This window comes from Perognathus longimembris, chromosome 2, assembly GCF_023159225.1.
Source record: "Perognathus longimembris pacificus isolate PPM17 chromosome 2, ASM2315922v1, whole genome shotgun sequence".
Taxonomy (NCBI): Eukaryota; Metazoa; Chordata; class Mammalia; order Rodentia; family Heteromyidae; genus Perognathus; species Perognathus longimembris.
The window spans coordinates 6,311,387-6,339,250 of record NC_063162.1 but is presented as its reverse complement, the minus strand read 5'-3'; the positions used below and the strand labels follow the sequence as shown (position 1 = coordinate 6,339,250).

The 27,864-nt window shown below is 48.7% G+C and overlaps 1 protein-coding gene across 3 annotated transcripts in view; it reads right to left on the bottom strand.

Moving 5' to 3' along the window:
- Window positions 1-27,864, bottom strand: part of Chst15 (carbohydrate sulfotransferase 15) — a 76,455-nt gene that overhangs the window by 38,618 nt on the left and 9,973 nt on the right. The window contains exon 1 of one of the 3 annotated variants that reach the window (XM_048338069.1): window positions 6,921-7,524. The exons of 1 other annotated variant lie outside the window; for it this stretch is intronic. The gene's annotated coding sequence lies outside the window, so the exon portion shown is untranslated. Of the gene's footprint in view, window positions 1-6,607; window positions 6,868-6,920; window positions 7,525-27,864 lie in introns of those variants that run through there. One more of the 3 variants, XM_048338070.1, reaches the window with a different exon arrangement.

Below are 27,864 nucleotides of genomic sequence, written 5' to 3'. Positions count from 1 at the left end.
CTGGCATGTAAAATATCATCACCAATCTTGTGAGATTACATTGCCCAGCATCTTCATAGGTGAAGCTTTCCTGGAGCTTTAGGGAGAGGGGAATGGTGTAGAGGTGACCAAGAGAGAGGCCTTGTTCCCATCTGAGTTGGGTTATATCACACCAGGGTTGGAGGCTTCAGGATAACAAGATATAATAAGGAAGTCATGATGAGTCAGATAAACTCAGGGTTTGATTAAGATGCTGAAGAAACTAAGAAGACAAAAGCAAGGAAGAGAGTTTCACCACTGTAGTGCCGTGTTGGGGCTGGGGAGTTCCATGGGGCTGCTCCTGGCATTGCAGGATGGCCTCTACTTGCCAGATACCAGTAGAACTCTCTCCTAAGATGCCACAACCAGAATTGTCTCTAGACATAGCCAAAGTTCCCTAGGCAGGAAGGGGAGAGCACCATACAGTGACCTCCAGACGAGAAGTGCTGTCTTAGAGGAAGGAAAGCGATGCAGAGAATGATCGGGTGACGGCTGAATGACAGGAGGGAAGATGCTCCCACTGGCTGGGAAACCAGATCCTGGAGAGCCAAAGCCTGGGACACAGCCCTGGGGGCTAGGGCTGGGGGGTGAGCAGGATCCATACATTGTAGGGCACCGAGGGCTAAAGTCAGGGGTAGGAGTTTGCTCAAGTGTAGAAATGAGGGCTTGCTATGTACTCGTTCAAAAATATCTTTATAAGATATGTAGCTATTAAATAACCCATTTCAGGGAAGAAAATTAAAACTAATGTGACTACAATGGAAGGAAAAATAGATTGCTATCGTGTTCCTTAATTGGTCTTTTCCATATGCCACAGGCTATCCCAAGAACAGTCCCTGAGAAAACTTAACACCCATAGTTCTTCCCCCAGAAATGAGAAATGCACACCCCTGCACTCCACCTGTCTGGAATGCCCACATTTGGTGCCAGTCGACTCTGATTAAGCAGGACCCTTGGCACTACCATTCATGTATTAAACCAGAGTCCTTGGTATACATTTCAGTGAGACTGCTTCCCAGCCCGGGCTGGCTCCCTTTGGTGCCCCATGGCTGCAGACCTAAGTGTGGGAGCCCAGTGCCACCGTAAGAGATCAGATAACTGCTCCCCAAATAGAAAGTGTTCAATTACCCAGCCTTTGCTTGGATGCCCCCTATTAACCTATGCGCCCCTAGCATCATTAGCAAGCCATTTATAACAAAACTGTAATTGAGAGACCCAGAAATATCACTTTGGATTAAGTAATTGAATGCCCCTTCAGTGTAAGATCGATAAAGGGCATCCAATTTCACCCTAGGAAAAACTTATTAAATTATTGCAGCTATAAGCTGATATAGCAGAATAAAGATGGATGAAACTTCAAAAAAAATCTGGATGGATTTAAATAGATAGCTTCCTTTAGGTGAAACATTTACATCTGCCCTCTGGGGGGAGAGAGGGGAAAGATAGCTAATTACATTATTTTACTTTTATGTTTTAAGGGGGAAAACTCGATGGTTCTTAATTAACCTTTACCAGAACACAAAGCCTTTTTTCTGATTAGTATGTCTAAATGCTGACATCTCTCTTTGGGCTAAGTATATGGAAATACATTTTTTCAAGGAATATTAATCAACAAGTAGAGAAAGGAATTTTTTTTTCTATTTAGCCATAAGACATCCTAAGGGATGTCATCAAGACCAAGAAGAAAGCTAGTAAGATGAGAGGATTTTGTACAAACAATAAATGAGCAGTGTCCAAGAGTTTTCTAGTTTGATTGTGTCATAATCAATTAACAGAACAGAAGTATACCTCTAATTGATGTTCACTGGCCTCTAGCATCATGAAAAAGACACAGCTAGTGGTCACACAGATCAGGATTGCAAACTCCTGTCTAAATAGAGGCCTCAGCCAGCCACCTAAGTTTCCTGGGTTGGCAACATGCCACACACATCATTGGGGTTGACAGTCTGGATGATGGAGGCAAGCTGCCCAGATTTGACCTTGAGCAATACATTCAACCTGTCTTCTCCTTGTTTTCTCTGATAAAAATTGAGAGGAATCACAGGACCTGTATCATAGCATTACTGTGAGTACTGAGCAGACTGATTTTACAAAGCACATGAAACCAGGTCTATCCCATATTAAATACTCAACCAGTATTAGCTGGTATTACACATGCATAGCCCTGGACCACAGGAAGTATCATTAATTATGATTAAAAAGCATCACTGATAGATTACATTACTAGGCCTGATTATTTCTCAGTGTATTCTCCAAGTCATTAGTTACTTCAACTAAAGCAGTGGAGTATGTCTTAACCCTTTGAGCTACTTCCCCCTGCCCATGTGCCAGTCATAAGCCCATGCACTAGGACATGTATATGCCCCATCCGCAGACATCTTTGCATCCCCATGGAAAAACATGGGTGGGCCAAGAGGAGGATGGCAGACATGGGGAAGACCTTGACCTGGAGCAGCCAGCAGCCAGCTGATCCAGCCAATCACAGTTAGTTCCAGTGAGCAGCTAATCTAAGTAACAAATGGAAAGAGGCAGGTGAAAGCACAGGCAGGCACACCAATGCTGGGTTTGGGAGAGAGAATAAAGGATGCTGCTCTAAGTCACTGAGATTTGGGGGGAAGTGGTTTGTTACATGATGAAAACTAACCGATACAATCTCCTATAGCGTTAATAGGTGTTGCAGAACAATTGGTCTGTGTTTTTCAAAGTTGTGAATCAGGCAATTCAGGCCCAAGCAACTCACCAAGGACACAGTGAGTCTACTACACTGGTACTTTTTCCTTAAAGAACCCTTCCACTGACACCAGAAGTAGACATGCTAAAATAATGCAGGAACGCCAGATGGGAGCTGCCCCAAACATCACATGCCACATTATCTTCTGGAAAATGTGTGTTTATGGCAACCACAGCTGCTCTGCTTTCGTTATCTGAACAAGTGACCCCACTCCTCCACTTCCTGATGGAGAGGCCTTTCTCCTGGCCTCTCGCTTCCTTTCCCCAGAGCAAGTCCCTCCTGTAATCTGACCCTTATAGATGATCCCTTGCCCAATTTCATCTTTCCTGATGCCAGCCTGATGGAGGTGATCGTTGTGACTACGATCAGCAAGATCTTAGCTCAGCCCAAAAGTGTGCCATGCAAACCACAGGAGATCTTCTCTGTGTGTGCAAGTGTGTGTGTGTGTGCGCGCACACATGCACCAGCCCTAGAGCTTTAAACTCAGGACATGGATGCTGTCTCTCAGCCTCTGTGTTCAAAGCCTACATGTACTCTACCACTTGCACTTGAGCCACAGCTGTACTTTGGCTTTTTGGTGGTTATTTTCCACCAAGCATACTTTTCTGTGTAGTTAGGTTCGTCATCAACATTATGTTAGTAATGACCTCCTTACACGCCTTACAGCATAACGACAGCATAAGCTATCATTTCACTTCATGAGCTGTATCTGTGTGAAACACATCTTCCCAGGGAGCCCCACAACGTGCAGCCACCCCTCCCTTGCATCTGCCTGTGGGACACAGCAAGAAATGGTTCCCACACAGCTCTGGAGTTGGGCAGAACCACCACCGCATCTGGCTCAGATGTTACCAGATCTATGACCTCAGGCAACAAACTGAGCCATCCATCCTGTGACCTGAGTCTTCCTCTGTAAGACGGAATCAAACTGTGGCGGTCTCTCGGCAGGAAACCAAAGAGATGTGTACACGTTGTAGGCCTCGGTAAGGAAAGCACGTTCTGCGCATTTCTGCGCATTACTGCAGAAGCCCTTGAGCACCTCCACCAGGGCTACCTGCTCAGGCATAGATGTCAACTTCTGCAGTAATGAACGGGAAGAGACAGGGGCAAGTGTGAGGCAGACACACAGACACTGGAAGTGACGCAGTGTGACAGCTGAAGCAAGCGCTGCCTGGGACCATCCCGGTGCTTCCGCAACCAGACCAGGGGCACTAGCTCTGAAGAACCCAGTTCAAAGTGAGCACCACCGGGGGAAAACCCACGACTGTCCCAAGTAGAATTCGTTTTGGTACTAAACAGGTAGGACCAGATCTCTAGGAATATGCCAGACCTTAAAAACAGGGGAAAGCCAGCTGCTTCTAAGCTGGGAGGGAAAGGCAGACGATGTCACAGGGGCCCCAGGGGCCTTCTGCTGTACAGCCACTCACGGTGTGAAACCTGTCAGTGGCCGGCACTTGGCTCTTTTGTGTTACCGCCATAGAGAGTATAAAATTGCATTGGGCCTCAGTTTCCTCCCTGTGAAAGACAGGGCCGAACTGGAAAGTTCTTGTGGACTTACACTATCAGGTTAATAACTCTGTGAAGCCCACCCAGGCACATCCGGGCTCTTACTGCACCCACCACTGTCTTGAAGGTGTTCGCGAGTTTTCAAATTGTGAAACAATAGTGGCGACGCACAGAGCCACGGCGGCTGGCAGCCAAGGCAAGAAGGGGCTGGGCCTTTCGATCAGCTTCCAGAATAGTCTACTCAGGCTCACTGTGTCTGAGCCCAATGCCCCAGTCCCTCTGAAATACCTGACCTACTAGAGTTTTCTTTGCAAAGGCAGGGTGGACAAGAGACTTCAAATATGTTCATGCTGCGGTTGTCACCCAATAATTTCAATGTGCATAAGGGAATCTAAAGGTCTTTGTGACACAACCGATAATTTTCTTTTTCTGAACCCAATGGGGGAGAAAACTTACTTCAGAACTCATTTTATTATTTCCAGTGGTGATTCAAATCATTGTAGCTAGTAGATTTTTTCCACTCAAGCACATCAGTCCACTAACTATGGTTTTCTGCTAACGTGGAGCCCAGTGAAGCCCAGCTTTGTAGTTGCTATGAAGCTGCCTGCCAAAATGGCTCTAGGCAACAGAGTGGCCAGGGCCACAGATCTGAGAAGCATTTCAAGGGATCATATGGACTCCATCTAGCGTTCTCAATGACAGAGAAAGGAGAGGGAAGTAAACACTAGCCCAGTACTGGCCATGTGTAGACTACCATGCTAGGACAATTCATAATGGCACCTCCTTGAATCACACAATCTAACTGCAGGTCTGCTTGGCTGGAAAGTCTGAGATTCCTCCTCTACCGGGCAACAAGCCTGCCACCAGCAGAGGCTCACAGTGCAGGACACCAACCACACTCGGCCAGCCACCTGCCTCACAGGTGAGACTGAAGGTCAGCAGAAGCACAGAGCCAGTCATTTCAGCCCTGGAGAGCGCACACCTCACATAGGGTGGGAGCTCAATACATTTCTAAGTTAACAAGTAAGGGAATGAACTAAAGGACACACAAACAAATGCCCAGCCACTTTAGGGAACAGGGCTCTAGCTGCTCTGTAATAAGGGCAACACCAGCTAACGCTGGCTTGGATCCATATGCCAGCCTGGGGTTGGCATAAGTGATTCTGTTTAAATGTCACAGTAAACTAAGAGGAAAACGGAATTACCATCCCCATTTTATAGACTGGACAACTGTAGCCCAGAAACACTAATGTCATCTGCCTCCTCCCAAGCATGGCTTACAGAGACAGGAGAGAGGCCTGGCCTGGGTGGGCCCTGGGGATGCACCGTCCTTAACCAGCCAGGCGACCACAGGCAAACCCTTCACCACTGAGACCCTACCGTCTCCTCAGAGCAGAGAAAAAGACTTAGCATTGCACCTAGGGGTGTTTGAGGAACTCTTATTCTTTTTGCATGCTTTCAAGGGTTCCAGGATCTGCAGCACCAAACCCTAACTACCAGGAAAAACACATTGTCAGACTAGGGTTCATTTTGGCTAGACCACAGAGATGAGTACAGTGGGGTATTCTAGTTTCCTTCCAACCATTTTCCCCTAACACAAAGAGGAAAAGACTGAGAAGAGGAAGGAGAGGGGCCATATATATATATATATATATATATATATATATATATATATATATATATATATATATATATATATATCTATCTTAGGCCCCAAGTAGGATAGCTCCGCTCGCCCTCACCTCCCCAGACTCCTCCTGCCCCCTGGGACTGACTTCAGACAGAGGGACAAAGGTCCTCAGCAGTGGCGATGCCCATCAAGATGGGCAGAGACCAAAGGCTTGGAGTCGACACCCAGCTCCATGTTCAGAAACAACTGTGAATAATGATTCTGCAGATGTACACCAGCACCCTAGAACGAATAAATTAGAGGCAGCACCATTGAAAGGGGAGCAGCTGCGTGCTCCCCAACAGATGGCCTCGCTGATCTGAATACTTTTCAACATTGTTTTATTTCCCAAGATAAGCAAAATAAGAATCTGGTTAACCCATGAATGAGAGGAACGGCCTCAAAAATCACTTCACTGGAATCTGTTTTGTTCTGATAGAAAGACTGAGCAACCTACAAAGTCCTCTGCAGGGGTTTACAATGAGCTGAGTGGGATTTGGCAAGCTCGCCCTGGCAGACCAACCCTTACCGGGTGTGGCAAGGGGTCCCCTCGTGTGTGTGCAGAGGTGCCAGGTGGTTGCATGGATCTGTGATACAAAATTGAAGCTTCCATGTTGAAAAGATTTAAACGTGGTTTTAAACTCAGGTTACAACCAGATACATCACTAAGCGGGAGAACTTACTGCCTTTTGCCTTTGTTGTTTTCGGCCTAAGTCCTGACAGAGGGCCAGGAGGAAGAACTGGCATGAGCTGAGCACCTGCTTAGTGGAAGGTTCTGTGCTGGGAACCCACGAGTCTCGTCTGCTGACTGCTGACAACAGGCAGGTGGGACCGCTCAGCCACTCAGGTGGAAGTGAGGGTGTTCCCCCAGTCATGATGCCAGCAAGAGGCCGAGCTGGGTTCAGACACAGCCCAAGGCCTCCGCCCAGGGAGGGACATGCACACCCACATCCCACATCTAATCGTTCCCAGGACTCAGACCGAGCTGACACTTACAGACTCCCAATCTGGCTGCCAGGTTGACTCATGCATATGAAAAAACACTGAACAACGAAGGCATGATAGATAGGAATGAGCTGGGCCAGAAATTCCAGGACACAAGCTCATATTCAGTGAGTTGTGACTCAGAACCTCAGTTTCCCCATCTGTTAAAAAAAAAAAAAGCATGCACATTTTACCTTCCAGATCAGACCAGGGAGAAAAGATGAAAATGAGGAGGTCGAGGCCAGGGATGACCAGCCTACAGGGCTGTGTGCAGAGCGCAGACTTACAACTGAGACTGACTTTGCCCCTCATTTCTCGGGTTACCTTTGAACTGATAGCATCTTCCCACCAATCCTAGCAATAATAAGACAGGCCCATTTGATTCAGAAGGATGCACCGGAAGTGAGCCCAGGAAGGACAATGTGACAATGATGGAAAACCCAGAGCTGACCACACAGTTCCCCAAATGCACCTTTATAAAAAGACACGGGCCAAGCAGTGCCAGGTGGGAGAGCAAAAGAGACCACGCAGCCGTGAAGGACGTAGTCCCGTGCACATTCACCAGTGCCCAAAGAGCTTGGGACAGAGCACATAGCCTCGGAGGTATGGGGTATAGATGCACCCCTGGAAGAAATAGAAACATGGTGGAGAACAAAGAAGCCAAATCCCAGTCCTATATAACTACACCCGTGCCCCTCTGGGCTGCCTCCATCCCTTCTGAGCTGTGTGTCCTCAGGCCAGCTGCTTCGCTCTTCTGGGCCTGTTTGTGTCCCTGCATCTCGGAGAAAAACCACAGCTCCCACCGCACAGAGAGCTGAGATTAAACAGATCACCCATACAAATGCATCACGGGGATGCATGCCACGCCCACCACCTGCCTCCCTCCTCTCCCGACGTGGCACACCTGAAGCATGGCAGAACACGTGAGGCAGGATGAAGACCGCAGTGCACGCACATCCAGTGCGGAGACCTCATCCTCCCGGCCCCAGCGGTGATGAGCCAGGGGCCCGGCAGAGTCACTGCTGTCTCCGAGAGGCAAAGAAGAGCCGGGGAGGAAATGCTCCTCTCAACTTCCTCTAGATTTTAAAAAACAGACCCAGTTTCAAACCTGGAGTCTTGATTCCCACCTCTGTAAATGAGGTCAAACAAGCATTTATTTATAGACATATCACCCAAGGCACTGAGCTTGGAGATGCCTCGTCTATGAAAAAGGGATTCTTGTTCTTATTTCCTCTGTAAGTCCAAGCAACCTAAAAGTGTTGGATCGGGTATGAATTGTTTTTAAATAAACCTAAGTTTCATTGTTTGAAGCTGGAGAGATAAACAATGGCTAAGTATTACAGCAAGGGTATGTCATCCAACAGTACCTGTGTCTGTGTCCACTATGGCTGTTTACCATGTGAAGGACAGTGTAGGCCCCAGAGGGAACTGCCACTTACAGCTAGGTGAGACTGGTTGGGACAAAATGTATAATATCAACCAGCCAAGCTATGAAAGCTGCTCTGTGTCCTCAGTTCTATGTAAATAAGTTAACAAAAAGATTCCTTCAAAAAAACAGTAAGTGGTTCTTGGCTCAGGCAAACCAACTCCCACCAAGCAAACCATCTTTGACATAAGAAATCTGTAACCTCATCAAATGAACCACGGGAGAATGGAACATCTCTCACAAAGACCCAGAGAGCACCAAGTCTCACCATGAAAGTCAGCACTACGCTCACAGAATACACTTCCCTCTGGCTATAAGGAGGGAAAGGGAGGAAGGGAGGGAGAAGGAAAGAGAAGAGTGGCAAGGAGGGAAGAAAGGAAGGAGAGAATAAGGTAACAGAAGGGGAGATGGAGGAGAAAAAAGATGAGAAGGAAGAAAGGGAAGGAGAGACCTGTACAAAGTTCTTGTGGCTGACTTTCTATCCAGAGCTGCTCTGTTCTCTGTTTCAGAAAAATATTTGGCCAAAGTGCACAGTCGTTCCAATCTCAGGTCAGCCCAACACCGAATTCTTGCCAACACCAAGTCCCCGTGCGGTGCCAACCCCATCCTCCCAGGGCAGAGCCTCTGGAGCCTGGCCTGGCTCATTCACTTTCACAGTACTAATAACAATAATAAGTTTAAATAAATATATACAGAGGCTGGGAATGTGGCCTAGTGGCAAGAGTGCTTGCCTCCTATACATGAAGCCCTGGGCTCGATTCCCCAGCCCCACATATATAGAAAACGGCCAGAAGTGGCGCTGTGGCTCAAGTGGCAGAGTGCTAGCCTTGAGCAAAAAGAAGCCAGGGACAGCAATAAGGCCCTGAGTTCAAGCCCCAGGATTGGAAAAAAAAAAATCATAAATAAATATATACAGAGAGGGAGGGGGGAGAGGGAGAGGGGGAAGGGAGAGAGAGAGAGAGAGAGAGAGAGAGAGAGAGAGAGAGAGAGAGAGAGAGAGAGAGATCTTGAATGGCCTGGCATGGGTGGCTCATGTCTGTAATCCTAGCTACTCAGGAGGCTGAGATCTGTGGGTTACAGTTTGGAGCTAGCCCTGGCACGAAAGTCTGTGAGACTCTTATCTCCAATTAATGACCAAAAATCCAGAAGTGGAGCAATGGCTCAAATGGCAAAGCACTAGCCTTGGGCAAAAAACTCAGGGACAGCACCCCAGACCTGAATTCAAGCCCTAAGAACACACACACACACACACACACACACACACACACACACACACACACCAAATTAAACAGTACCCTGAAGGAATAAAATTAGAAAGAGAGGTGGGAAACAGGCAACACACTTTAGAAAAAGACAACACCCTCATAAGTAGACAACCAATAAATGTTTGTATTTTTGGTATTTAAAATAGAATTTAAAGTCTTGCAGGTTTTAAAACTCGGCCTGTCTGGGATTAGTCTGTCATGGAAACCCGGTACCTTGATGTCTCACGGGTTGGAAGCCGTCACCGGCCTCTGCTGTGGTCCTGGTTTTGATGGCTTGAGGATTCCTGGTACCCAGAGGCCTCTGCGCCTCTTCCTCACCTAACCCAGTTCTGCTGGGAGGGGCCTCGCTCCTGCCAACCCAAGGTCACCTCCCTGCGTTTTCTAAATTAGCTTTCACACTCAAGAAAACACCAAATGATATGACATGTCTTAGTAAAATTATGTGGGCTTGGGTTGTTTTTTTTGGTGTTTTGGGGTTTTTTTTTGGCAGTACTGGGGTTTGAACTTAAGGCTTGCTATTTGATACGTAGACACTCTTACCGCCAAGCCACGCCTCCAAACCCTCTCTGCAAATTGTAAACTCCTTATCTGTGAACGGAAGTTCTGTTTCCCCCATTTTGCTACATTCTGCCCCATTTTAGTTCTTACACATAGGTCTTTCAGGCAAATTTCTGAATGCATTCAGATGCCGCTATTTTCCACCACATGCCACAAAATCCCAAGTACTAAGTTTGGGACAAAAGAAAGGGGGGAAAAATCCTCCTATAAAGAAACTTTGGAAGTGTTTCAAAAAAAAAAAAAAAACCAATTACCTCTCATTTCTTTCATCTCTCTTTCTCTAATTCTGGCTCCCTCCATTACATGCCCCCCCCTTCTATATTTCAGAAAAGATAAGCTGCCACACCATTTCGTGATGTGATTTATTCCCACTGAATCCATTTGGGACCTTGACTGGCTTTTACAGAGGACCAGATTTGGGGGTTCAATAATTTTCACAATCACACTAGATGTTGGGAACTGGTAGAGTGGCAGTCACTCCGGCACAGAAAGATGGTGGAGGTGAGTGGGAGAGTGCAACTGAAGTTCCTCTCCAGTAGGACTGGGACTTGAACCCAGGGCTTCATGTCCACCTCTGTCAAGACACAAGAGCTACTGCTACTTCGTCCTCTGTTTCTGACCTCACCCTGCTCCACCTGTTATGAACCAGGTTGACATAAATCTACTTTGTCACAAAGCAAGCTGAAGTAACCCTTTTTTCTCTGTTTTTCAGCTGGAGTTACTTTACCTTCTGATGATGATACTATTGATGGCATTGATGATTTTCTGTGGTTTCCACACCCAAAACCTTGAACAAAAATGAGTAAGCATGAACAAGTCCCACAGATGCTTTTCCCTAGACATGGCCAAAAGCATTCACTTCATAATTTCAGGGAAAGGATGAACAGATCAGCCCACGCAGAGGAGCCTGTGACACTCCAACGTAGCAGAAGCTGAGCATAGCGGCACGTGCCTGTCATCTCAGCAAGAGGAGGAAAGGAAAAACAGGGGGATCCTGTTCTAGACACATGCACCTAGAAGGAAGCACGACCTCATCTCAAAAAGATCCAGTACAAGACTAGGCTGGAGGTGTGGCTCAGTGGTAGATCACCAACCTGATTTCAATCCCCAGCACTGCAAATGGATCAATGGATGGGTGGATGGATGGATACATTTCACCTTGGGAAGGTGGGGGGACCCTAATGGGCTACCAAACATCTCTCTGCCATGGGGGTTGACCCAAGCCAAGAAGCTACTCATTCAGGCTGTGGTCTTTCAATGTCTCTCCTAGTCCCCCACCAGCCAATCCACAGCTTTCTGAAACAGGAGGCAAGGCTATATTAGCACACAGCACAGGTTCAGCCCCCAGCTTTGTCCCACTTGCCCCCATCCTACTATGATCTGGCCCACCCTGGAGGAATGTTGTGTCTGGAGCTGAGGAGCTGCCTGGACATCCCAGAGTAGTTGACTGGGCCTCTCATAGCATCCATGGACATGTGGCCCCCAGCCTCAGGTTACAAGACAATAGCACCCCCAGCCACGGCATCCTACAAGGAGGCCAGAGGACATGATTGATGTGCCCGGACCTCATAAGCAACTTACATCAAGCCTCCAGAAATTATCATTGGGGGATCACAAAGAAAGATGAGGGATGTTTTTCAGAGGTAGCAAGAAGCTCTTAGATATTTATCTTCTATAGATATTCTCCCAGCAGAAATTTACATTCACATCCCTCATTGGAATCCCTGGCATCTCCCGGACTTATTCAGACCAATTTGCTCCATAATCAGCTCTAGTTCTATAGCAGGAGAGCAAAGAAGAGCAAGCGCCTGTCGCGAATCCCAAGTGGACAATCCAGGAGAGCACAGGGACATCTGGGGCAGAAGTGCAAATTCTAATAGAGCCACCAGAGAGGCAGCCTTGTTTAAAGACCTCCTTCCCCAAATGAGCAGGGCCAGGCAATCTGCCCAAGGTCAAGGCTGGTTTTCAAGTCCAATAAACAGCTGGAGAATTTTATGTGTTGGAAAATTAAGGCATAACTCAAAGCCTTAGTAAGCCATCAAGTACTTTTGGAAAGAAAGTTCGAAATTGAAGTTAGTATCAGTTCCCCCAAGTAGAGTTTGGGTTTTCAAATTCCCTTAAAGGTTGTGTCTAAGCATGTAATGTGAAAATGATACATTGAAGCAATTACTCAGATACTTAATGTCAAAACTCCCAACACCTTTGAGTCAATTAGTGAAATAACTGAAGCAAAAAATAAGCATATGGCTAATTCGTATATGGCTAATTCTGGGCAGAGCTGGCTGGCGTCTTTACCTCTTCAGGGATGGCAGCGGCCATTCTCCACTCCCAGGCTGCTTAGGTGTTGAGCACCGGGGAGCAGAGCGGTGGTCACAGAGACGAGCCATCTAGACACTCGGGGGTTCTCATCACCAAGCCCCTCTCCTTAAAAATGGGGATGGCAAGGTGGGCAATGGTGACTCGTGCCTGTAACCTTCCTCACTCAGGAGGCTGAGATCTGGAGATGACTGTTCAGAGCCAGCCCAGGCAGAAAGTCAGTAAGACTCTTATCTCCATTTAGCCAGCAAAAAGCAAGAAGTAGAAGTGTGGCTCAAGTGGCAAAGCACCAGCCTTAAGTGGAAAATGCTAGGGGTAGTGCCCAGGCCCTGAGCTCAAGTCCCAGTACCAGCACATTACACACAAGAAACCAGGGGGGGGCAATGACAATGTCTAGCCTAACAGAACCCCAGGGGAAGCTGAGATATGCCAGAATGTGGAGAACAAGGAGCCTGGCACCCGATCACTGCCAGAGTAACCGTGCTAGCTTCCTTAGGATGACCACTGCTGTCCTCCCTATTGGTACCTGCGCTTTGGTTTGTGTCTACTGACATGTGCAAGCAGGGTGTGTATGGTCTGGTCCAGTCTGTGCCAAGCAGCTCTGTATTTCATGCTGGTCTCTTCTAGAAGCCTGGCCAGATGAAACGCATCAGAAATAATGACTTTACTGTCTCTTACAATAGCTTTTCCTTCATCTTTTAATCCACAAAAGGAGATCAAAACACATGCATTTTAATGCCCAGTCACTGTGTCAGCACTGTGCTCTTATTAAAAAAAAAAATCCTTTCATCACCTGCCTTAATATCTCCACTCTCCAATACACACAATAACAACCATAAAGATCAGGAAACACAGGAAGCAAGCACTTCTAAAAGAGATCTTGTCTTGTGAATAACTGTAAAACATTCCATCTTAAGAAGAAATTCAAACAATAAAAACTGGACCATTTTTATATGAGAATGTTCAGCCTTCTGGTATTTGAGGCCTTGAGTACACAAGAAAAGTATAGCAAGGAGCCAGCTCGTCCACGCTAGCAGGCAGTTGGCATGGGCCCGCCCTAACAGGAGTCCCCGAGGCGGACACAGGGGGACAGGACCGGGGAGGATGCGCTGTCCTCCAAGAGGCAGCACAGAGGGCGCAGACATCCCAGACATCGCTGGACTGAGCATCTCTCCCCTCCGCCTCTTCCCAAGGAGGGAGGCGGAATCTGTGTTTGGAATTCCCTAGGCCTAGTTGTAAGCTCCTCCCATTGAGCCCTATCACATTCCCCAACCCAGGTCAACTGAATTCCGCAGGTCTGGCTCCATCCAGTACCCATCAGTGTCACATAGGTGGGAAGTCCAAGGCTCTTGCAGACTTCAGGTTCAGCCTGTTCATTTGGGGGCTCCATCTCTGGGGAGACAAAGAGAGTCATGGGTGACAATGGCAGACCCTGGGGGAGGGACAGCTGGGGAGGCCAGAGTCTCTGACAAGTGTCTGAGCATCCCCGCCTCAGACTCTGTGATGTCACATCACGGTCAGCGAGCATGAAAGGACAATGCAAAGGGAAACATGAACAAGCAGAGGAGGTGCAGCGTCTGACCTGGGGAAGCTAATATATCCCAGGAGTCTGAGTTCAGGGCTTCAGGCTGACCTTAAACAGGGAGATGGGGCGTCACAAACAGGACAAGGCTTTTCTACAACTTCCCACTGAGGGACACCTGGGCACAGGCCAGGGTGGAACTGGGGCTTCCCAGATGGCCAGCTTGTCCCTGCCACAGCAGATCCTAATCCCGCCGGAAGAGGGCACAGAGTTCTCTCTCTCTACTTGACTTCAACACCCACCCCCAAGCCTGACTGACCAGATTTACACATTAGAGAGCATCAAGTGTGGAACGTAATCAGAGTAAAGAAGTCACTCCAGGCGGAGTGTTTCCCTGATTCTAAGGCCTAGCTGCACTCCTGTACTCGTGGGACTTCAGACAGAAGGAAAGAAGGAAGTTCGGGAGATGCACTAAGAGTTTCAGGATAAAGTACAATGTACATCCAAGACTTCTAACCCAACTCAAGTCTCCACATTTGGGAATCTCCTGTGTCTACTGCTAGGGGCGAGATGCCAGGGAGGTCACTCTCCTCACTCTCCAGAGCCACATCTGGCCTTCAGATTAAGACAGCACACTTCAAATTAGCCCGTTCCATACCACAGGCTAGCAGGGGAGCATCCACAATTCAGAGGGCTGAAGGGGAGAATCTGCTGACAGGCTAGTATGCTCCTCCTTGCCACACTCTCCAGGAGCCCCCGCAAAACTCCCACCGCTCCTCCAGAAACAGGCAGGCAAACAAGGAGGCACAAGGGAAACCCTATTTGCTTTCTGGGCCACATTTCTGCGGCTTGGCACTCAACAGTGCTCTCTATCTCACTGGGGCAGAGAATTGGATTAATTTAATTAAACGGGAATTTAAAGTCAGAGTTCTCATCCTGAGTGGCGGCTGGTCAAGGCCTGCTTGCTTGAGGTTGCAATATAGCCCAGGCTTGGACTCTTTCTTCCTGTGGGCACAGGGAAGATGCTTATTCCTAAAGATATCACCTGGAGAGAAATGGTGGAAAGGCCAGGGCTCTGACTTTGAAGTGAACCACCCAAAGGGCAGGATTACCACAGGTCAGCCAGAACCCAAGAAACCCATCGCAGGCAGCCTGGAGGCCGTGCATCCCGGCAACAACCCTGCACCTACTCCCAGGTGAGTGAAACAACCAGGAGACCCCTCCAAGTCTCCAATCAAATTCTTTTTTAAAAACCTTTGTCAGTCGTGGGGCTTGAACTCAGGGCCTGGGTGCCGTTCCTGAGCTCTTTTTTGCTCAAGGCTGGCACTCTACCGCTTTGAGCCACAGCTCCACTTCCAGTTTTTGAGTGCTTGGAGATAAAAGTCTCACAGGGACTTTTCTGCCCAGGCTGGCTTTGAACCCCAATCCTCAGATCTCAGCCTTCTGATTAGCTAGGATTACAGGTGTAAGCCACTGGCACCTGGCTCCAGTCAAGTTCTGGCAAGACAAGCAAATCCTCACAGAAGTTCTAAGAGAAACACCAATGTTTAAAGGTCCCAAGAGAAGTTGGCTTTTGTATGTTTTATTCATCTCGATCTATTCTAAGTATTTCCATCTTACCTGTAATCAGTATCATGTAAACTATTAATGAAAAATTCACATTTTTTTACACTACATTTTCAAAATCCATTAATTTAGCACCCAAATTGAAATGTGCCTTAACGGGAAATTACAGCACATTTCAATTTGGATGCTAAACTTTTATCATAAGTACTTGATTTAAATTTTATAGGAGTTAAGTGCCCAAGTTGCTCCTAACCCCGTTAAAGTCTTCCTGTAACTGAAGTGAGAATCTGTTCTTAAATTTCAATTAGTTAAATGAAACATAAAATTTCACTTCTGCAGTGGTTCTAATCACATGTCTGGTGCTCACGGGTCCTGCAGGGCTGATGTTACCCGGATGGACCGTGTGGTGGGCGTGCAGGTGGACGATGCAAATACACAGCAAGTCCAGCATCCGGGAAGTGCTGCCACTCGGGTACGCTGTGCCAAGAGCCCCGGAGGGCCACGTCTGTTGCTCATCGCCTCATTCCCTTGTCTGCCTACTCGCAGAAGGTACTGGAAAAGTCATCTTCCCAAATGAAATGAAGCCTCTCAAGGGTGACTGCCTGCCCAGATCGATTGACAAACCCCAAGTGTGAAGTCCTCTCTTGGGCTTCCTGAAGTCCCTCCTTCCTGAGGTACTGAGTGCAAGTGGCAGCCCCAGGCCCTCCTCCCAGGAAAGAGAACCCCAGGCCAGCCGCCAGCCCTACCACTTTCATCTCAAAGCTTGATCTGGAGCATTCATTCGATGCCAGCACATATCGAAAAGCGCAGAGGCTTAAAATACTGATTCTAGGCTTTGGGAGACTAACCAACCCTCCCCCAATTTGGCCCACAGCAGTGTCCAATGTGACTGTAGGGTGCAGAAACCCAATAGGGACAGGCCCACCTTTCTGGAGCAGACCCTTTCCCTCTCCAGTCCCTCCAGTGGTCATCTGTCAACTTCTGGGGAAGTTGGGCAGTGGACCGGGGGAGTCTGCCTCATCTTCCGTTTGCCCAGGCTCTTATTCCATTGCCGGGGGGATTTTTGTACTGCTGTCAGGGGCTGCAGAGCAGTATGACTGCTTGAAGGGCTGGGGGCACCTCCTGAAGCTAAGCTGACTCATCAAAACACGGATAGCACCACTTGAAGTGGATACGCCATACAAGATGTAGAAGAATTTCACTTATAATTTAACTCTGACAAAGTTATGTAATTATTTTACTAATATCTTGAGAAAGACGTATTGGTATATGGTGCTGGCTTGAAACCCTCAGTTCTATTTGTAAAGTCCCACATCTTACAATGTCTGCCCACAGCAGAAATGGGCCTGTGTAATTCAGCTATAACAATGAGCAACAAGGCCAAGGAAGAATCCTGCAAATCTAGTGTTGAACTAAAAGAAACTAGATATGAAGGAGAACAAACTGCTGAAACCTATTTCCATAAGATCCAAAGGCAAGCCGAGTTGTGGAGATCAGAAAAGAGGTTTCCCTGGGTTTGAGCAGGGAGATAGATAGTGACCTGAAAGAAGCCTGGTGATTTTGCGGTGCTGCTCAGATGCCTGAACTAGGTGGTGGTTGTACAGGTAACCTCTGTTTATAAAAACCCAGCAAGGGGCTGGGAATATGGCCTACTGGTAAAGTGCTCGCCTCGTATACATGAAGCCCTGGGTTCAATTCCTCAGCACCACATATATAGAAAAAGCTGGAAGTAGCACTGTGGCTCAAGTGGCAGAGTGCTAGCCTTGAGCAAAAAGAAGCCGGGGACGGTGCTCAGGCCCTGAGTCCAAGCTCCAGGACTGGCAAAAAAAAAAAAAAAAAAACAGCAAGCTGGACACTGGTGGCTCACATCTGTAATGCTAACTACTCAGGAGGCTGAGATCTAAGGATCAGAGCTCGAAGCCAGATTAGACAGAAAAAAGCTTGAAAGACTATTAGCTCCAATGAATCAGGAAAATGGCCAGAAGCAGAGGTGTCGCTCCAGGGGTACAGCACCGGTCTTAAGCAGAAAAAGCTAAATGTGAACAGAAGGCTCTGAGTTCAAGCCCCAGTGTTGGCACAAAGAAAAATAAATGAAGCTGCCCACTTACAGTAGATTCTCTTCATGTTACCAATTTAAACGTAGTGCATATGGGCTGGGTGGAACTCCTCGCCTATCCAGTGTGAAGCCCTGAGTTCAACCCCTAGCACTGCCAAAAAAAAGAATAAAATGCAAACTAAAAATAAACAGAGTCACGATAATAAACAAGGGGAAAGGGGTAGAGTTAAATGTCTGCCCTCGCACCTTGACCTTGAAGGTAAGGACTCCTCCCCTCCCCCATCAGATGGTTGCCCATTTCCCTTCAGAGGTGCCAAAGCAAAGCGTCCTCCTTTTCATAACGTGTAACAGAGCTCAGAACCACTCGGGGCTCCTTTTATGACCCAGATTGCAGTCAGCTAGCTAATGACCTCCCTGTGCCAGGTTCCATGGCCTTCCAGGGTCTTAAAGGGCACCTCCCTCCCCGGACTCAGCCAGGGGGCCTCGGGCGCTGCTCTGGGTGGCAGCCACCTGGCCGACTTCCCACCCATAAACCCTTCTCAGTCTCCACCGAGACTTTCTTGGGGCAGAAATGGGTATGCGGCAAAGTGAGCCCAAGCTCGCCAGCTTCCCTCAGAGATGGCGACCTGCTATTCCATCCCAGGACAGCAGCCCCTGGCATGGTGGGGCCAGCACCCCCGGGGGGTCAGGAAGACAGGAAGACCTCAGCCCTGCCCGTCACCCACGTTTCCACTCTCCAGTCTCAGTCTCCCAGTACAATGGTGCTAGCTTCGTCTCTCGGCCTTTGCAGGAGAATCACAGGTCCAGGTGCCTTTCTGGGGAGTCTTCCCCATTGCTGGCACCATCTTGCAGAACACTTGCGGGTCCTGTCCCCAGGGGGTGGGGGAGGGCCGCCCCTTCTAGCCACTGGGCTCAGAGCTTCCTCTGCACCCAGGCTGTCCTCCAAGTTCCTTGTACCTAGAGACCTGTGACACCCCTCCCCCCCCCCCGCGGCCTCTCTGCATTAACTTAACAAGGACATACACACCATACTCTGAATGCTTTCCCTCTGTGGAGGTCACCCCAACTAAAATTAGACTGTCAACGGAGAACTTCCATCTGGTCTACCCCTAGGCTCTAAATTCCACAGGAGGCATGAAGAGGCAAAACCTGTCACCCCTGGCTCCCGCAGCCTGACTGACAGAGCATCTGTCTCTGGCGCTCAGTGGGTTAGGGATCAGACTGGAGACACCAAGGCATCCCAAACAACAGCTGGCCATTGATGAGTGACGTTACTGTCTACGCCCCTATGGCTCCCATAGTCTAGAAGACACCAGAGGCAGGCACCTAGACACTGCAAACTGGGCGATCCTGGACAAGTTACCAAATTTCAACTGCCTCCTCTGTAAGTAGGTGTCATGCCATCTGCCTCTGGGGTCTGGAGAGACTGACTCAGTATAGAAAACTCGGGCCACAATGTGTGCCATGTGGCAGTAGGGTTTTCTTTTTCTTTTTCCTTGTTCCTTTTTGCCAGTCTCGGGGCTTGAACTCAGGGCCTGGGCACTGTCCCTGAGCCTCTTTGTGCTCAAGGTTAGCGCTCTACCACTTGAGCCATGGCACCACTTTCGGCTTTTTTCTGAGTAGTTTATTGGAGATAAGAGTCTCCCAGACTTTCCTGCGTGGTCTGGCTTCGAACCACAATCCTCAGATCTCACCCTCCTGAGAAGCTAGGATTGCAGGCGTGAGCCACCAGAGCCCAGCTTGTGACAGGATGATTTTTCTCTATCTTTGTAATTTCTTTTCGTTTGAGGCCATTGCCCAAGACTACCAAGTCAAAGGCCCTAATGGAAATCTAGTATCTGGCTTACCTATTCATTAACAGATTCCTCGGTGTGTGTCTGTGCCAGCCCTGGGGCTCAGAGGGTAGATGTGGCAGATGGCACCCTGCCCCTGGAGAGTTGACAGTGAAATGGTTTGGGCACATTTGTCTTTCCCTGTGTCGCTTGTTTGGTCCTTCTCTCTTTGTGATTCGTGCATCAGTATATTTTCACCAATATTTTTAAACCAGACTTACTGAAGTTCTTCCAGATTCCCACATTAAGCAATAAAATTATAGTAAAAGTATAGTGAGGCTTAGCATTTTGTTTTCCTTTAAAATGTGTGTGTATTTATACACACACACACACACACACACACACACACACACACACACGGGTGAGGTTAGTAGATGCCTTAACAGAAAAAGATAAATAAAACCAGCCTGAACATGCACGCACTATATTTGTTCTTTGCTGAGCAGGTTAGGCCCTGGCTGAATTCTCAAATGATTGGAAGGATCCAATTCCACACCTCCAGGTACAACACAGACTTCCCTGTGCCCGGCCCACAAAGGCTGGCTTCCTGCCCTGCTTTCTCCCCACGGCCTAGAGGCAGAAAAGACTTTCTTTCTTTCTTTAAGTGTCACAGCCCCATTCAGGCCCATTAACTTGTGACAATACGCTCAGGGCACAGCATCCTGGCCCTGTCCAAGCTCCCTCCAAGCTCCCCTGCCTGGCGGCCTCTGCAAAAACTGAGGACAGAAGGCAAAGCCATGGAGGAAAACAGCGCATTCCCAGCAAGGCAGCTCTGAGGCCACGGCGGGCAGCCACAGTGGGTTCTGAGCAGAGCGTCAACTCCCTCACCGATGTAAAGCTCACTTGAGTCACCATTCAAGATCCTCAATTCCAACTTCAAACCTGAAAAGTCTGGGCTCCCCTTCGCTGGAAGCTCCCCTCGCTGGCAGCCAGCCCTGGATGCTACTCTTCTCTGTTTGGGCTTCCAAGAGGAAAGGGGAACCTCCGCCCCCAACCCAAACACACATACAAACACACTCCACGACTGGATCACTGAGCTCACAAAGACTCAACACAAAGGAGAAGAGTTTCCTTAGCCCACTTGCTCCAGGGGGGGAGCAAAGGCTTGACTGATGTTCACTTCTGCTCAAGATAGACTGGGCCCTCAACTCCCACCTGCTGACTTTGTAAGCTGGTATGATTCAGAAGTGATCGGCATGACTTCCAATGTTCCCTGGAATCCTAAGCTGTCTCCAAGGGTTTCCCACCCAACTAAAAAGGGCAGAGCCGAACAGAACACAGAGAGATGAAAGCCAAGAAGAAAGAGAGCTTTCCACACTTGGGACAGAGCTAGGGAGCTGCAGAGCACTGCAGAGCCACAGACAGAAACACGGTGTTATTAGCACGTTATTCATCGCGGCCCCTTCCACTCTGTAGCGGAAAGACACAGACTTTAGTACGTGCTCTCTTTCCTTTCTCTGCACACACACACACACACACACACACACACACACACACACACACACACACACACCTGCAAGTTTGGTGTCCAGGTTTTCTCCTCTCACTGCTGTCAGGAGTCGTTAAAGAACTTTAGTCCTTGTCCCCGTCCCTTCTGAACATGCCATAGGTAAACTGCTCCAGATTCCTGACAGACGGAACCCGAGAGCCACGTGGAATCCCTGCACAAAGCAAAGGAGTGTTTAACTCCTCTGTGCAAGCATTTTCCACATGTGTACTCAGGCAGGTGCCTGCTAGAGGGCTCTGTGTGGACCCAGCACGGGAGGAGAGGCAGTGCTGCCTCTCCTCTCAGAACATTTACCATCCACTCTCCCAGGGGACCCTAAATCCAGTACTCTGGCATTATAAAGGATCCCAGAGGCAGCTCCATAAGCCAGGACTGGACAGTCCATCAGTAGTCCAGTTCCACACTGGACTCCACACTCAGATTCTCCCTATGCTTGATTTAATGCACTGCTGTCCCCGTGTTGAGATTCCTAATGCTTTTTATTTTGTGCCAGTTACTGGGGCTGGAGCCAGGACCCCACACTCACCCTTGGCTGTTTCTGCTGAAGGCCGATGCTCTACCACTTGAGCCATCCCTCCACTGGAGGTAAGAGTCTCAAAAGCTTTCCTACCTGAACTGGCTTCGAACCCCAATCCTCAGGTCTCAGCCTCCTGAGCAAACTAGGATTACAGGTAGGAGCCACTGACACCCAACCCTTCAATACTTTCTAAATAAGGGGCTCACATCATCCTAACGCATTGGGTCTGGAAGATGATATGACTGTGCTGGAGCTAGATAAAGAGTTAAATAATTCGGATTAAAAGGAGAGAGAATACATCCAGGAGGCTCTTCTTGTGACAGACAAAAGCTTAGAAAATGGCACTGCACCTTGCATTTCAGTGCATGATCCTGTCCAGGAGCTTCTGGGAAGGCTAGCCCAGGCTAGCAGAAGTGGCTTCCATGAGTCCAGCTTACGAGAACCCCCTCACCAGCAGCATTTTCTCTAATGCAGAGCTGGCTGATCATTTTTTTAAGTGCGGAGCCCTTTAATTTATCACGCTAATGCGATCACACATCCATCCCCAGAGCCGCGGCCATCTACAGGCTCTCAGGCAAGGCTGGTGGTCATTGGAGAAATTTACGAGCTGAGGTTTAAGCCCACTCAGCCCCTATAAATGGGAAAATCTTTATCTTGTCTGAGTGATGTGCTCCGTCTACCATCTAAAGAGAAAATTAAGCCCTCCAACCAGTGCCCTGCTCTGTTAGTTTTTACAACTCATCTCCAAGCCTGCACAGCTTAAATACCATTTGCAAACAGGCTTCATCCTAGCCTTCCTTGGAAGAGAATGTAAAATCAATTATGCCTATGCAGATAAAGCCCTTAAATGCCATTCTAGTGACATCTCACAATTAACACTGCCTGTGAGGCCAAGACGAAGGGACACACACACACACACACACACACACACACACACACACGTACATGCACTCACACACAGTTCTAAGTCTTCTGGTCAGGATAAGAATCACTCCAGTGCAGAGCTAAGCTGACTGAGAGAAATGAGGGCCCAGCCTACTAAACAGGGATTTTGTATTTTGAAGAAATCTGTTTGTAGATGGTTTAATTAAAATACACCAGAGCCTAATTCAATTAGAATTGAGGTTCCCATCAAACCTAATTAGGCTACAGAAATTTCCCCATCCTTAAAAGTACCTGGAAGAGTCAGGGCAGGAATTTTGCCTGCGTCTTTTGAGTGTTTCTCGCTCACCAGGAAAACCCACAGTGCCGAGCTACAAAGGGTACGGGACCGGCTCAGAGAAGGCAGGCAAGCAGCCACAGGACACAGAGCAGCCAGTGAGCACTGGTACCCAAAGTGTGCAGGCTTGAACCAAGAAGGGAGCCCGATGAGGCAAATAAGCCATCTTTGACTTCAGTATGCCTGGGTTCAAGTCCCACCAACTCTCCACCAATCACAGGGAGTTGGGCAGGACAAGCTCCTCTCGATTCACCATTTCCCTCTACGAAATTGGGATGTTAATTTGTATCCACCTCCAAGGTTGCTGAGAGCATTCGATGAAACCAGGCCGATGATAGCTAGTACACATTCACGATGCCACGCATGTGCGCACTGTGAGCAGAACCCAGGCTCGCACGCCCTGTCCTGCATTCTTTCTCCACCCAGCAGCTCTCGAAGGTTCCCTGTCTCTAAGAATCACCCAGGGATGATGCACCCCAAAACACCATGTGGGCCCCTGGGATACACGCAAAACACTAAAGATGGCTCTTCTAGTATTGGCTGACCAGATGGAAACTAATTTTAATTCACTGCCAAGTAGAAGGGATCCAAAACCAATTAAAAGATAAAACAACGATGTTGGGACTGTTCCCGAAGCGCCGCAGGGCTCTAGATTCCGTGGAAGTGGCCTGCAGCTCTGTCCAGGCCATGGTCGCCAGTCGGTGAAGATACCGTGGCAGTGGGAAGCCGGGTGAAGGCGACACAGGAAATCTGTACTATTTTTGAAACTTCTTGTGAGTGTAAAATTTTTCAAAATAAAAAGCTAAACTTAGGAAGCAGCCTCTAGAAGTGCCCAAGGTGAAGGAGGGAGATGGACAGATGTTTGGCTTCCAGGAAGCTGGGGTGGCGCTGTGGACTTCGGAAGGATGCAGTGTTGGATGTAGAATCATTCCAGATTCTATGCGGGAGAGGGGGGAAAAGCCATTTTATTTTATCTTTCCATTTACAAACACATAGGGATGTTTACCTACAGCTTAAAAATTACTCATAAACCACATAAAATGGAAATGTGTAATACTTCTACAACTGCTGATGGACATCTATGAAGAAAACTTTGCAATGTTGCACACCTTTAAGAAGGTCCAGAGAGAATCAGAGAGGGATTTGGGGTAAAGACATGAGGTAGGAACATTCTGTTGAGGATCGGATGGTTTTCAGGCCAGAAAGTCAGGCACTGACCTATCATTCGTGTGGACAAGGTTCAGAGCGTGCTGATGGTGGACCCAGGAGGCCAGTGTGCTATCCCACAGAGGCCACGGTTCCTGGGGCGATGGCAGGATCTGATGCAGGTAGGCAGCCTGGAGTCTGCTGGCTTAGTAAAAGACCCTCCCGGAGCCTCCGTGCCACTACTGATGGGCTACTACTGATGGTGGAGAAGAAACATCCGGAAGCCACAGCAGAAGAAAGGAAGAACCTCTGCCTCAGAAGGCTTAAGGGGATTTGCGTCCTGGAGGAGGGCAGTGCTGTAAAATGATGGTCAGAAAGGGCCCAGGCTGGTGTAGTTTTCTACACCTCGTCCCTCACCCAGGGACCAGAATCAAGCTGTCTGGGACTGGCGCTGAAGGCAAATTAACAGCCCGTGCTCGCCTCAGGGACAGCACAGACTATTTCGGTCTTGTTTTTACGAGTGTGGTTTCAGCTGCTCACCCCAAGACTTCCCCCTCACACACGGGCATATGTAAAATTAGCTTTGCTCACAGACAACCCCCTCCAAGACAGGACAAGGGCCCCCCCAGTGGAGGGTTGTCTCTCGTTCTTCTGAAACCCTGCCACAGCGACCAGCCAGACAGGCTCAGACAGGTGTTCTTGGCCCAGTGAGGAAAACTGGACAGAACTACAACCATGTTTTGCCTCGTCTCATTGTCTGGCTCCCCTTCCTCTTGGGACCTTGCATTGCCCGACCTTGGCCCACGCCTCACACAGTGGTACTTCCTTGTCACTGAAGGTAAAGTTGAGGTGTCACCTCCTTGGTAGGATTGTCTCCAAGCCCACAATCACTCCTTCCCCCACCCAGCACTTAGGAATTCCTGTTCCCCAATACCTGTAGCCTGTTCACTACTGCCTCACCCCAGGAGAAAAGACACTGTGGCCACACTAGACATTTAATTCTCTGGCATCAACACGGGACATGGTAAATTCCCAGGACAAAAAGCCTTTCTACCAAGGAGGATAGGCAGAGCTGATCCAGAAGAGATGGGAAGTCAGGAGGGTCCGGCTCCCAAGTGAGACCCCGCAGGTCTCGATCTCCCAGGTCACAAAATGCATGCAAGCAGGGGACAGAACCATCAGCCTCGAGCCATCAGTGCACCCTGGTTCAAGGCTCTGGAGGATTCAAGACATGCCTCCTCATTCCTGCCTTCCTCTTACCTACCTGTCTACCCATCTAACCACTGCTCCGAGTCTCTTTCCCATGGCCTAGGCCCTGAGGACACCACACTGAGTAACACGCCCTTCCTACTTCAAAGGAATACAGAACCTTCTAGTGGCAGAGTCAGGAAGGAGGCAATTCGAGACTGCCACGTGTCAAAGGAGATGCCTGTGCTTCCAGCCTAGGTGCCGTGAGGCCATGACCTGAGTCTTTCATGAAGAGAAGGTAAACCCATCTAAAGTCCTGCACTTGTTACAGAAAGGAGCAATGAAAGAAAATGTCTGAGTTTTCTGAGGAATCTGGACCTGGGACCTCAAACCAGTGACAGTGGCAGTCTCAGCCCAGACCTAGAACAAGTGAGGCTCCAGCCTTAGCCCCACCCCAGAAGGACTAGAGATGCTCCTGGAAGACCAATTACACCAAGTCCCAGCACTGCGTCTTAGCTAGAGAGCATAACACACGTAGGTCCACGTACACGTACACACACACACACACACACACACACGCATGCATACTCACACATATAGATACACACCCAACACCCACTTCCAAAGATCCAATTCAACAGGACCAACATGGGCCCAGCAGCAAATTCCAAAGGCTTCTGGGGTTTCCAACATGGCACCCAAATTGCAGATGAGTTTCCTCCCAAATTGAATTTCCTGCCAAATTGACTTCTTCTATGTATGTTGTGTGCTAGTACTAGGTCTTGAACCCAGGGGCTGAGAGCTGTCCCTTAGCTTTTTCTTTTTTTTTTTTTTTTTTTTGGCCAGTCCTGGGCCTTGGACTCAGGGCCTGAGCACCGTCCCTGGCTTCTACCCGCTCAAGGCTAGCACTCTGCCACTTGAGCCACAGCGCCGCTTCTGGCCATTTTCTGTATATGTGGTGCTGGGGAATCGAACCTAGGGCCTCGTGTATCCGAGGCAGGCACTCTTGCCACTAGGCTATATCCCCAGCCCCAGTCCCTTAGCTTTTTCACCTAAGGATGGCACTCTACCATTTGAGCCACAGCGCCACTTCCAATTTAGTTTCTTGCTAGTTAACTGGAGACAACGGTCTCACAGAATTCCCTGGTTGGGCTGGTTTCGAACCTGGATCCTCAGGTCTCAGCCTTCTGAGTAGCTAGGATTACAGGCATGAGCCACTGATGCCTAACCCAAATAGACACCTTATCACATTTGTGAAGGTGTGTTAGGGAATCACTAACCATATTATCACATAGGTCCATTAGGGTCTTTTTGAGAGATATACAGTTTTAACTCACCCTCCTCTGGATGATTGTACCTGGTTCCCGGAAGGCATCAAATTTTCCATTCAACACACAGTCAGCAGCATCCTTCCGGTACTTGTTCAGCTTCCAGCCTTAGTAATGGACGGCTCCTTTTTACCATCACTTGGGTCAACACACATCCCAGCCCATCCTTCCTCAATCCATCACCAACAGAGATGCCAGGGCTGCTGAATTTGACCATGGGATGTGTTCTGAATGAACCAGAACAAGAGCTACTCCATAAGAATTGGACAGAAGGTTCCCAAGCAGAGAGAACTTTCCAGCCACAAAGCGTGTCTATCTATCTACCTCTGGTCTGGGGCCTCAGACAACCCCCCGCCCCACCGCCACCAGGACTGCATCTTCAGCCTATGCAAACCCCAGCTGGGGAGGTCTGCGGATGGGGCTCCAACAGAGCTCTTCCAAGGCTGCAGCCCAGCGTGATTCTCTAAAGCACAACTTCATAATGCATCCTGGAGTCACAATCACAGCCCCTTGTTGATGGGCTTGGCCAGATCAGATAAAATTTCATTCTCTGAATTGGTTCCTAATTTAATTATTCCCCGGATGAGCAGCGGCCTCCGGTTGCTGAGGGGGTTGGGGGGGCAGGGGGGTGAGGGGAGCCGGAGGAGAGAACTAGAAAGATGCTGGCGCCACGAGTTGTGGCTCATGTTGCTGGCTGGGGGAGGACGGGACACACCCTGAGGCCTGTGTCAGATCGGAGGGTCACAACAGTGGGCTGGAGTGGGCGGCCACCATCTGTCCACCAACTGGAGCCTACTACCCAAGCCAATCAAGAAGGCAGCCTGGGCTGAGGGTGTGATTCAAGTAGAGCGTGCCTGCCTAGCAAGTACAAGGCCCTAAGTTCAAATCCTAGACGCACCAAGAAAAAGAGGGAGGAGGAGGAGGAGAAGGGGGAGGGGGCAGGGAGAAAGAAAAGGCAGCCTAGAATTTTACTAAGAGTGCAGGAGGAACTCCAAAGCCTAGGTTCAATCCTGACTGTTCGTGGCTTCTCTGGGCCTCAGTTTCCCCATCCATACAAAGTCTAAGCCAGAAACCAGTGGCTCATACCTGTAATTCTAGCTACTTAGCAGGCTAAGATCCAGAGGAGTATGATTCAAAGCCAACCTGAGCAGAAAAATCCATGAGACTCCATCCCTAAAATAACCAGAAAAGGCTAGACTGGTAGTGTGGCTCAAATGGTAGAGTACCACCCAAGAAAACAATCTGAGTAAGTGAGAGGCTCTGAGTTCAAACCTCGGCACTAGAAAGAAGGGGCGGGAGGGAGATCTGAACTATATTCACTAGTTCCTCTCAACAACTCGCGCCATTCAGTATCTCCGCCACCATCATAGCAATGGGGAGCAGGACCTCCCTTGAGATTCAGGAGTTCTCTAGAGCCAGAGGCAGAAAAACATCTAGTAGATACTACCCTAAAGAGGGAAACATATGTCCACATGAAAAAAAAAATCGGTGCATGAGCATTCAAAATGGC